This window comes from Gordionus sp. m RMFG-2023, chromosome 3 (genome assembly GCF_954871325.1).
Source record: "Gordionus sp. m RMFG-2023 chromosome 3, tfGorSpeb1-WG-v2, whole genome shotgun sequence".
NCBI lineage: Eukaryota > Metazoa > Nematomorpha > Gordioida > Chordodea > Parachordodidae > Gordionus > Gordionus sp. m RMFG-2023.
In genome coordinates, this window is record NC_088777.1 from 41,917,317 (window position 1) to 41,929,578 (window position 12,262).

Consider the following 12,262-nt stretch of genomic DNA (forward strand, 5'->3'; position numbering starts at 1 on the left):
ATTGTGAATATAAAGGAGTTATTTTTTAGATCATGAATCAAAACCCACTCATTTAAAATGAATGCATTATTATAGCACTATAAGTTTGCTGAGAACGTCTAACCCTTTTAAATTACATTTAAAAGAATAGCAAAACGTTTTATTTGGGAAAATAATGTCTATTTTGCAATATCATTTAATAGATCTATAATAATAATAATAATTTTTGCAGTTGTATATTTTGTCCTATTTTATCTCCAAAATTTAAAATATAATCCCCCCCCCCCCAAAAAAAAAATTATCCTATCCTATTAGATACGCCTCTGCCTCCTACCCCCTTTAAGAAAAATTAAATGCAAACTGTTCCTACCCCCCCCCCTCCCCCGGTAATGTAGACGCTGCCTTCTTCTAGATAACAAGTAACGGTAACGCGTCTCTTTTTTTTGAGTAACTGTAAAACAACACGTTACTCATTATTTTTCCTTAAAAAATATAAAAAAAGAAAAACATTATAAAATTACTATTATTTATTTTTTAATATAAATTATTTAAGCCAAGTTTTTAATTCATATCAACCACTATTCCTTCATTTTGAATTCTCGTTGTTAAATTTTCAGATGTTATCTAATTAATATTCCATCAAAATTCAAAGTAAATGTTAATAATAAGTTATACAGCTGAAAATAAATCCGATACTGTTAACTTTATTAAATCCAAATTAAAGGAAAGAAAAATTAATTTTTACCTAACATGGCTGGCTTGCCATAGAAAATCAATCCGATAGCAAAAAGAATAACTTTATTAAATCCAAATTAAAGGAAAGGAAAAAAATATTGGTTAATTTTTGCCTAACATGGCTTCTTTTATACTTTATAATTCAATAAATACATAATTCTAGAAAATAAAAATAATATCACTCATCCTGAATCTCACAATCTAAAGTCAAATCAATACGCCTGTGTTAACAAACCAGATTATTGCGCATTATAAAAATACAATGAATTTACAAACAAACAAAATATATACCAATCTAACAATAAAAAAACACTAATTATGACATCTCTCCCCCTTATAGATAACCGAATTGTCCCTGCTTTTGAACGTTGCATTACTCCCTTCCATACGTTTTACCATAGTAGTTGTTTTAAGTGGACTACTTGATCGTAGCAATATTTCCACGATCCTTTTACTTCTTTCGATAAGTCAACAGAACGGGGTAGTTTGTATTTTACCATGACCATACAATGAGATTCTTCGTCCATAAAAATACCTAAAACCCTGACATAATACCCCAAATCTCCCTTATCTTATCCTATAAAAAATGAACCTTATCTTTACCACATCATTATATTAAGAAATTTAAGTATTATATTACAACGTAAAAATACTCCTCATTTTTTTAAAAAAAAACTCAATAATCAAGGGCACCACAGAAAAATTAATTTAAAAAATATTTTTAATACTTCTCATAATAATTTCTACTTTTCATGTACAACTTTGGTTTATCAAAATTTAATTATAAAACAACTATTCCCTTTCCAATTTCAACACTCCTCTATCATAAATCACATTTTTTCTCAATTACTAAAAAAAAAATATACTATTACAATATATATATATATATTATTTTTTTCTTTTTTTCAAAAATCGAATCTAATTTTTATTCTCTTATTACTTTTATTTCTATTCAAATTTAACAAAAAAAAGTAATATATATATATATATATCAATTACGCTTACCTTAGACCATTTTATATATCTCAATATTATTTTTTCCTTTTTACAAAAAATTATAATATTACTTCCTCATGTTTTCATGACGTACAAACCTTTAAAAGTTTACCTACCTTCCCCCATTACATTTACAAAAAAATATTTCTATACAGGTTTTGAATATATAATTTAATTTTATCTCCTTACTCGCGTCTTTGATTCTAATAAATTTCTAAAAAAAACACATTCCTTAAAAAATATCAGCGATATAACATTTTATGAAATAAGATATATATAGTGTTGCGTATTAAAAATAATGAATATGATAATTGTCACTTTTCTATGGTACATATTCACTGAAGTTTTATTCAAACATGTTATCAATACTTATTTTAACCTATTTTTGTCAAAAAAAAATTAAAATACTTTAAAATAACGATTATGACAATTGTCAATCTATGGTACATCTTCACTAAATTTTATTTAAACAAGTTATCAATAATTATCTTAACCTATTTTCGTCAAAAATATCTAAAAAACTTTAAAATTACGATTATGGCTATTTTCACTTTTCTATGGTACATCTTCACTGAATTTTTATTTAAATATGTTATCAATAATTATTTTAACTAATTTTCGTCAAACAAAAAACTTTAAAAATAACGATTATGACAATTTTCACTTTTCTGTGGTACATTTTTACTAAATTTTTATTTAAACATGTTATAAATACTTATTTTAACCTATTTTTGTCCAAAAAATTCAAAAAACTTTAAAAATATCTATTATGACAATTGTCATTTTTCTTATAGTACATCTTCACTGAATTTTTATTTAAACATGTTATCAATACTTATTTTTACCTATTTTCGTCAAAAAAATTTAAAAAACTTTTAAAATAACGATTATGACAATTGTCACTTTTCTAGGTACATATTCACTGAAGTTTTATTTAAAAAAGGTTAAGTCTTATTAGGCTTAGGCGTAGTTTTTAGCCGATTACGTAACACTAGGTATAATTCTCGAATACTATATGACTCAATTACTTTACGAAAATATGTATTTAAATAAAAATTAACTTCAATAATCCGGACAGGATATTTTTTATATTTGTTTAGCCCAAAGTTGAGAGACAATACATATTGGAGAATATACAATTTAATTTAAGAAAGCAGTGGCGTCGCTAGGGGGGGCGCAGGGGCTCGACCCCCTGAAAAGTTTGAATAGCCCCTTGAAGCAAAAAATTATTTTTTTATGGTTCCTTAATATCCCCTTGAGCTAAAAATAAATGTTTTTAATTGCCCTCTGAATAATTTCTTTTATAATTCGATATTAAAAAATTAATAAGACTATCTTAATTTTTATTAAATGAAAACTATTTTAATTATTAGATTAGATTATTACATACAAATTATACTATGTCAGCTTGCAATCAAATTCTATGTTAAAAAAACAATATCACTCACTAAATATTAATTTAGCATTAACAGTTGAAGCTTAATTGACTTTTATTATTTAAATTAATATATAACCCTAATTAAATAAATATAATCATTTATTAATTGAAAATTAATAATTTAATATTTTAGCCGAGTTCAAAATCACTAATCAACTATATTATTGATTTTTAAATTTAATTATCATGTCTCTTCCTAAAATTATTTTCAAGGTCCAAATTATAAGAGATTTATTTATAAAAAGTAAGTATACATATAGTTTATAATCCTCTATTATATATAATTTTTTATAAAATATTAAGTAAAATGCCACTTTTACAGACATATCTGACAGTTATATAATATATTACAGTTAATATTTTAAAACTTTACTAATAAATGCTTTTGATAATAAATATAAGTAATAATTTGCTTACAAATATTTAAATTCATCCTACAATGGATGTAATAAATTAGATATCTCTTCTTCTCTTTTTTACGTGTTTTTAGGAAGCTATTTTTTTCTTCTTCGGAATATAGATTTAAGTTAAATTATTAATACGAATATATTTTTATTATTATTACAAACTACTATTATTTTAAGATATAATATACCAACTAGAGTTTGCGATAATAATATATAAAATCTTAATTGCTTTCATGATATCACTTTGGTTCTTATTTTGAAGTTACAAAATTTTTCATTTCTAATATGGCATTTTTGCCGTGTAAATAACTCAAGGCTTCAATATATTTGCATAATTTCTTCTAAAGGTTTTTAGTGTTATTGTTTTATCAATTTATCTAACAGAATAAATTCTAATATGGGTTAAGAGTTATATTAGTTTCATGACCTTTTGTCAATGTAAGTTGCTAATATTATATTATATTATGTATTTTTCAAAAACCATTATCAATTGAGGCATATATATATGAATTAATTAACCTTTTTTATCATTTATAATTCTTTAGGCGCAAAATTTTTTTATATCAACAATCGAAAATATTTTATACTGTAATAAATAGATTTTGTAATAAAAAATATTATTTTTAGAAATGTCTTGTATTATTATAATGATTCATATGCTAGTTTATTTTGATGTAGAATATAATAAATAACATTCGGAATAATTATTTAGAGTTAGTTAATTTTAAAAAAGTATATTTTAATATAAAACCTGGCCGAAGGCCGAGTAAAAGCGGACCGAAGGCCCGCAAATTGGAAAGTACGGGGGGCTTCGCCCCCTATAAATTTTTTTTAGCTGAGCCCCCTGAGATTTTAAAGGCTAGCGACGCCCCTGAGAAAGTATATACTCGTATAAAATTCATCATGAAAAGATAAAACACTTAAAGATAAATAAAATATCTCCGGGTTCTTCATTGCCCTTCCCTTTCATTTCTGTTCTCAACTTCCAGACCTCAACCGCCCTCCATACCACATATTGAGCATTTTCTTCAACCGGCCTCCAAAACACATTAAGCCATTTTTTTCAACCAAGCCCCAAAACAAAATTGGGCAATTTTTTTTAACCGGCAGGGTTGGGCAGTATCACGGATATTTGTATCTTTTTTAAAATTTTGGAAAGTATCTTGTATCCATTATCTAAGATACATATTATTTAAAAGTATTTGTATCTTAACCAACTTTGTATTCAAAAAGATACAGATACTTTAAAAAAAAATTTATATTGGTTAATTTAAATAGTATTAAAATTTAAAATGATATTGTTTTAAGATTTAAATGAAAAATTTAATCAAAATATAGATATTTTAAGATAATTTTTGATATATGACGTTGGTCGTCATATAGTAATTTGCTAACAATTAGAACTACCATATTTGAATCGTTTTATATCTGTCTATTTTAAAATTATGGAAGAAGAAAATAGAATAATATGTTTATCTTCGTCTTCAGATAATTCTTCAACCAAAAATTATAATAATAAATTTAAACTAAGCATACTTAATGGCAAATTTTTTGAAGTACTTCAAGATGATCATATTAAAGAAATTCATCGTGACTTTGGTATTGACGAAAAAGTTATAGCAACTGTTACAGATAATGGCTCTAACTTTAAGAAAGCTTTCAAGGAGTTTTATTCTATGAAAGCTGTAGAGAATGACTTTGACATCAATGATGATGAATGTATAGAATTCGAAATCATTGAAAGTATTATTTAATACTTCTTTAAAATTTATTATGATATTGTAAATTTAGTAAAATTTTTTATTCAAATAAAATTATTTATTTGTTTATTTAAGGGTCTAAAGAAGCCTCAATAACATTGCCTCAACACATTCATTGTTTGTGCCATACGATAAGTCTAATTGCCACAACAGATGTCGAGAGAGCTATTAAGGATTCTCCTAACATTTCTAAAATTCATCATCCTGCAATAGCTAAATGTACTAAGCTATGAAATGGAAATAATAGGCCTAAAACTACAGAACTTATCAAAGCAGTTTTAGGAAAACAATTAGTTACACCTTGTTGCACTAGATGAAATAGTTTGTATGATAGTCTTCATAGTTTATTAGAATTTAAAGGCGAACTTCCTAAATTATGTCAAAAATTAGAATTTCCTAAATTAAGAGATATTGAAATTCAATATTTAGAAGAATATTGCAATATAATGGCCCCATTGGCTATAGCGATTGACAAAACACAGAGTGAAATCAACTGCTATTATGGAGAATCAGCTCCAATTTTGAATGTCGTTAAAAAAAATTACAAATTTAATTCAAACCATTCTACAATTTTGCAAACCATTAGCTATTGCCATAGAAAATTATTTAAATAAAAGATTTAAAAATATATATGATTTTGATAAAAATTTTAAAAGTGCATTTTTGGCAACTATTTCTCATCCCTATTTTAAAAATCGTTGGATTGATGGTGAAAAAGAAAAAAAATACCTTCAGGATTTGTTATTACATGAAGTTTTAATTGTTTTTAAAAATAATATTGAAATTAATACTTCAACAAAATCTTCAATTGATGAAGATGATGATTACTTTTGCCTTAAAAGTACCACATCCAATTCTAATAATTCAATAAATGATATTGAAATAGAGGTCCTAAATTATATGAAAGATGACAGGCGGAGTATAAATATGTTAAATAATAGTTATAAATATATAAAAGATATTTATTAAATATAAAACAATATTACCCTCCTCAGCCCCCGCTGAAAGATTATTTAGCTTTGCTAATAGAGTTAATAGACCAAATCGTCAAAGATTGGACGATAAATCATTTGAAAAATTAATAATATTAAAAAATAATGCTGATTTATGATGCTGATTTATTATTATTTACCAATTATATAATTATTAAATGGAATATCGCATTATCTTTTACAATAAATTTGTTATTTTCTACAATTTATTTTAAATATTTTTTTATAAATTTATATTATAGATAAGAAAATAAAGCTTTATACATTTTGATTTTGACTATTTAAAGTTTTTAAAAAGTATCTTGTATCTTAGATACTTTTTTTTAAAAAATACAAGTATCTTGTATCTTATATCTTATATTTTCTGAAAATTTGCCCAACCCTGTTAACCGGTAACCAAAACACATAAAACCATTTTTTTCAACCCCCTACCCTCCCAAAAAAAACAACACATTAGGCAATTTTTCTCAACCGGCCCCCAAAATCACATTGGGTCATTTCCCAAAAAAACAACTCTCATATCACACGCTGTACTTCTCACCCAGCCCCTCAAACATCATGGGCCATTCTCAACGCTATCCTATACTGTTATTCTTACCAGGACAAAACGTCGAAGTAAGATCACTGTTGCCACACTCAAAACATTTAATATCCATACAGTCTACGGCGCTGTGCCCTCTTACCCCATATCTATGACACAACATTTTTTATATTCCTCGACCCTTTCGTAGCAAACGACTGTGTCGATTCCCAACGCCCCCGATCTATCCCCATTCTTCCTTCCTCACGTTCCATCCTATCCCCACTGATTTGGTTTTCCCATGCAACATCTCCTGTACAGGTATCCACGTTACCCTTCCGTATCGATCCTCCTCACCGTTGTACCCTTCAACTAACAATGTCTGCCCCCGTATCCTAATGCTCCTTTTTTGGCTCTCTCTCCTGCCGAAATATAAATTTCCCAACCATATCAGCAATACCACCACTCACAGTATATTATGCTGTACCTACATATATTTAGTAACTTTAAAATCCTTAATTTAAATATAAAATATGTAATTAAATTGATTGAAAAAAATTGTTTTATTTTCTCTCTATATTAATTAAAATGTACAACATATTCTAGCAAAAATAAAATATAGCTCAAAATATTACCTACAAAATGTTAATAATTAACTTAAGTAGAAATATTTTAACTATTCGCAACTTTAAAATTAATAATATCAATACCGAAATGCAGGCGCGTACGCAGGAATTTGGTCAGAGGGGGGAGGGGGTAATAAAAATTTTTAAGAAATTTTATTGTTAATTAAAAATACTAAGCATAAATTTATTAGGACTAATAACTTTTCTAATACACAATTTTAAATTAATGTGAATTATAAAAAAAATATATATAAAAACCAGCATTGAAAAACTATAAAATAAATGTGAATTATAAAATATAAAGTGAATATAACCACGATACGAATCATTTAAATGACCCAAAATTCAAATTTGAATTTTTTAAGCCTTTAAAATATATAAAGTATAAAAAATTTAAATGTTGGAAATATAAATTAATACACAAAAAGTTTCTTAAGAATAATTGTTATTTTGAGCCAATTTTTCAATTATCTATTCTTGCTTGGCGTTAAATGTCTATGATTATTCAAAAGATCCAAATCATTCAATCTCATCTCAGAAGTTGTATTTCATAGGTATGTTTTTCAGAGACCTGCAAGCCTGGTCCCCGAGCCGGACCGTATTTTAATTTTTTTAAATATACCCGGGCCGAGCTCAAATTTTTTTTTAAAAAAAAATATCCGGGCCGAACTGTATATTTTAAAACCAAATGTTTGAAATCTCCATTATTAGCTATAAAAATAAAAAATAATTTATTTAAAAAAAATTTGGACCGGGCCTGAAAATACCCGAGCTGAAAAAAATTTAAAAAAAAATGGTCCGTGCCCTGCAAATGGTACCTCTGCATGGCTCTGTTATTTTTCTTAAAAAAGAGTATGTTCTCTCATTAGTTTACTAATGGGAAGAGTTGCTAATATATATATAACCATTTTACTACATTGGGAATATAATATAAAATGTGTTTGAAATAATGCAACGCATCCTTAGCCTTTTTGGGACTGTATCAACCATAGTTAATCTTTTAATCATAGTTATTCAGCTAATAAGGTATCATAAGATATTTTAAAATCTTCATGATAGAAATCTAACAAATATATTTTTTTTCATCACCATCTGAAAAAGGTTGGAAAGGCTTTTGTGGAAGTAATATCTGCGGATTTGTAAGTGATGCATGATGAATTAAAAACCATTCATTTATATGGGTTATAAATGTATCTAAGAGAGGGGTTTTTTAATACTCTTCTACTGATCTTATATTAATGTTTGACGATGAGCTTGCTTGCTGCAAGTCGAGGGGGGCAAATATTAAACACGTATAGCTCTGCTTTTGACTCAGCAATAACATATAAAATATGGAATTCTTCATCAAATTAGCTCTAATTTCCTTGAGTTCTAATAAAATGCTCTCCGCTAATCTCATCTTCTTAATCAAATAAAAGTCATGTTTTTGAAAATAGTTGTATAATTAAATAATACATTCTAATGAGAAAAAAAATTTGGAATAGGTAATGAATCCAATAATTTTCTTGCAGCTGAGGAAATATTTCTTTCAAGCCATTGTGATATATCAGTAATAGCAATAATAATCGGCTCTTCTAATTCCATAAAAGCTGTTACTGGTGGAGACTCGATCTCGTTGGACAAGCTTGCAATTTCTTTCTCCCTGTTGGACAAGGAGTTTCAGAGATAATTATTATTTGATTAGAAATTTAGATAAATAATACGCCACTAAAATTTGAAAATAATAGGTTACTTACGCCAAGGAAAACTTGAAATCGAAATTAATTGATAAAATAACTTAGTAGATGAATGTGTTAAATAAATATAATTAAATATATATATGAGATAGGAATAAATATTAACAAATGTAAATTAATATTAACAGTAATATTTTTGAAAAATATAATCCGGCATCTGCATTTTTTGGGATTTGGGTGGGGGTGGGGGATTTGCCCACTGCCTTTCCCCCACTGCGTACGCTCCTGCCGAAATGAGATAACAGCATATAACACCTTTTTAACCAACATAACATTTTTTCCCAATCACTATCAGTAACCATGGTACTCCATCGTATTTCCGCAAAATAAAATATATACTACATAGAACCCCCGTGCCTTTAACAGCGTCTACATGACAGGATTTTCACTGGATGCAAACTCCCTTCAAAAATCTTTGCCTACCCCCCTAAAAAATTTCCACCTTCGGCGGCGGTGTCTCTTTATCATTATTTTTACCTATTTATTTATTGATACTCTTTTCAAAGAATTTACAAATTAATCTATATCTACTACCAACTATCTATATTTTGTGATTATAAATAATTTATTTTTTAGATAATAAATTCAATTAAATCATCCATTATTTAGAATGAATTAGTTATTATAGCATTATGAGCTTGCTAAAATATCTAAACCTTTTATATTACATTTAAAAGGATAGTTTATTTGGAAAAAAATGTGTATGATTGTTTGCAATATATAGATTTGGTCGATGAATTGTATTTTAATAATACTATAATAAAAGTATAATTTTTACAGCAATAAATTTTGCCTATTTCATCTCAAAATTTAATAGATAACCCCCCAAAAAATTTATCCTACCCCCATTAGAGCAGCTTACCCCCTACCCCCTCAAAAAATAGGATGCAAACTGTTCCTACCCCTCCCGCTCATGTAGACGCTGGCCTTTAATAAATATACACTTCAATACTACAGCTAAACCACTGTGTCCTTAACAAACGTTAAGTCTCTTTTTATTAACACCTAAATAAATATAAAAATAAAAACTTACTTTTTAGGTTACGGCACCAATTATTTCAATTATGCCGCTGAGAATAAATCCGATACAGTCAATAATATTATTAAATCCAAATTAAATGAAAGGAAAAAAAATAATGATTATTTTGCCTAATATGGCTTCTTTTATACTTTATATTTTATACTTTATATTGATATAAACAAAAAATAATTCTTGAAAATAAAAATTATATTAGTTATCCTAAGTCTTACAATCTAAAACCAATGCGCCTATTTGCGTGTGATAAAAATACAATGAATAATAATAAAAAAATACACAAATTATGATAATTATTATATCTATCATATAATTTATTTTAAAAATATTAAGTTCATACTCAGTGACCCCTACACTTTTTGAGGGATAGAAGCAGAATACCCCCCTAAAGTACCCCCCCCCCCCCCATTGTAAATTATTTTTTGACACCAATAAATTTCAAAAATAATTTTTATTGCATCAATATTTATTATAATATAAATATAATGTAAAAAATATATGCTTTAAAAATATTATTTTTAAATTAATAATTTAGATAAATTAGGGGAAGAGAAAGCAAAAGAATTTATAATTTCATCAATATTTAATTGTTTAAATAAATTATTTTCCATTGATAAAATGGTTAAATTATTAAGAAATGGATCTTTCATGACACTACGAAGTCTTGTTTTAATTAGTTTAATTTTACTCATGACCCTTTCGGCAGTACATGATAGTAAGAATAGTTAATAAATATTTATATAAAATTGTTAAATTTGGGAAAGCAGAAAAATTTATAAGCAGACGATAAGGTAAAATAAATGAATAGTTTCTCCAGTCTTAATCATTGATCTCAAAATTATTATCATCATCAGAAGAAGCTAAATAATGTATTAGTAAAAATATTTTAATTAAATAAATTTACAATTCTCAGAATCTGACAAATCTTCTTTAACCTCTAGGTCACTAGTAATAATTACGTCCCCCGTTTTAGCCATTTTATAAATATTTCTAAACATCAACATTTCCTCAAAAACTTGACTTGTATTTAATTGATAAAATTCACAGATATCCTTGATATCATCTTTAACAATTGCCTTTTTCGCCATTCCCTTTGGGGTAAAAAATGATGTTTGACTCAAAAATTTTATCGATTCATCGTTAAATCTTTCACTAAACTGCATAATAATTAAATCAAGTGCAGCATAAAACACACTGATTTTAAAGCTAAAATAAAATATTATATTTAATGATGAAAGTATATATACACCTCTCCTTTTTGGATTGTAATGTTTGAAGTCTTGAACTTTCAAAATCAAAAGGTAAATTTCTCTTCTTCATAAAATCTTGGGCCTTTGAAAAGACATCCAAAAATTCAGTGTTATTATCTATTTTAGGATTATAAAATAATAAAAGATAATAATTTAAATTATACTTCTCATATTAATCAGGCAATCTTTTGCCAATTGAATTTGATTTATTGCAAACCCTATATCCTTCGAAATGGTTTGCAATTTTGTACAAGCCAAGCTAGTTATCAACAATATTTTATCCAAAACACATAGTGATAAAATCAAATCAAATTTTTCTATTCTATAGACTATAGCACTAGCCATAGTGGAAGTGGCAGGTTCTTCAGAATCCTTTAAATTTGCCAAAGCTGCCCTCAAAGCATCATAAAGTAGGAAAAAATTTACAATCGCCTTATATGATGTTAGCCAGCTTCTATAAATATAAAATAAACATTATATATCGAAACAATTAAGATAATATTACCGAGTGGTATTCTTGATGCGTAAAAATCTATGTGATTTTGTCAGTAAATCACTCTGACATGTTTTGAGCACTTCATATCTTTTAACACCATTAAAATATACGTAAATTTCGTCTAATATTCCCAAGACATTTGGCAGCTCTTTTACTGACTGGCATAATTGAACAACTATTAAATTTAATCGATGACAATAGCAGCAAATAAAAGCTGCCTTTGGCGACTCCGCTCTAATCAAAGCCTGCACTCCATTAATTCTTCCACTCATGTTTGAAGCGCCATCATAG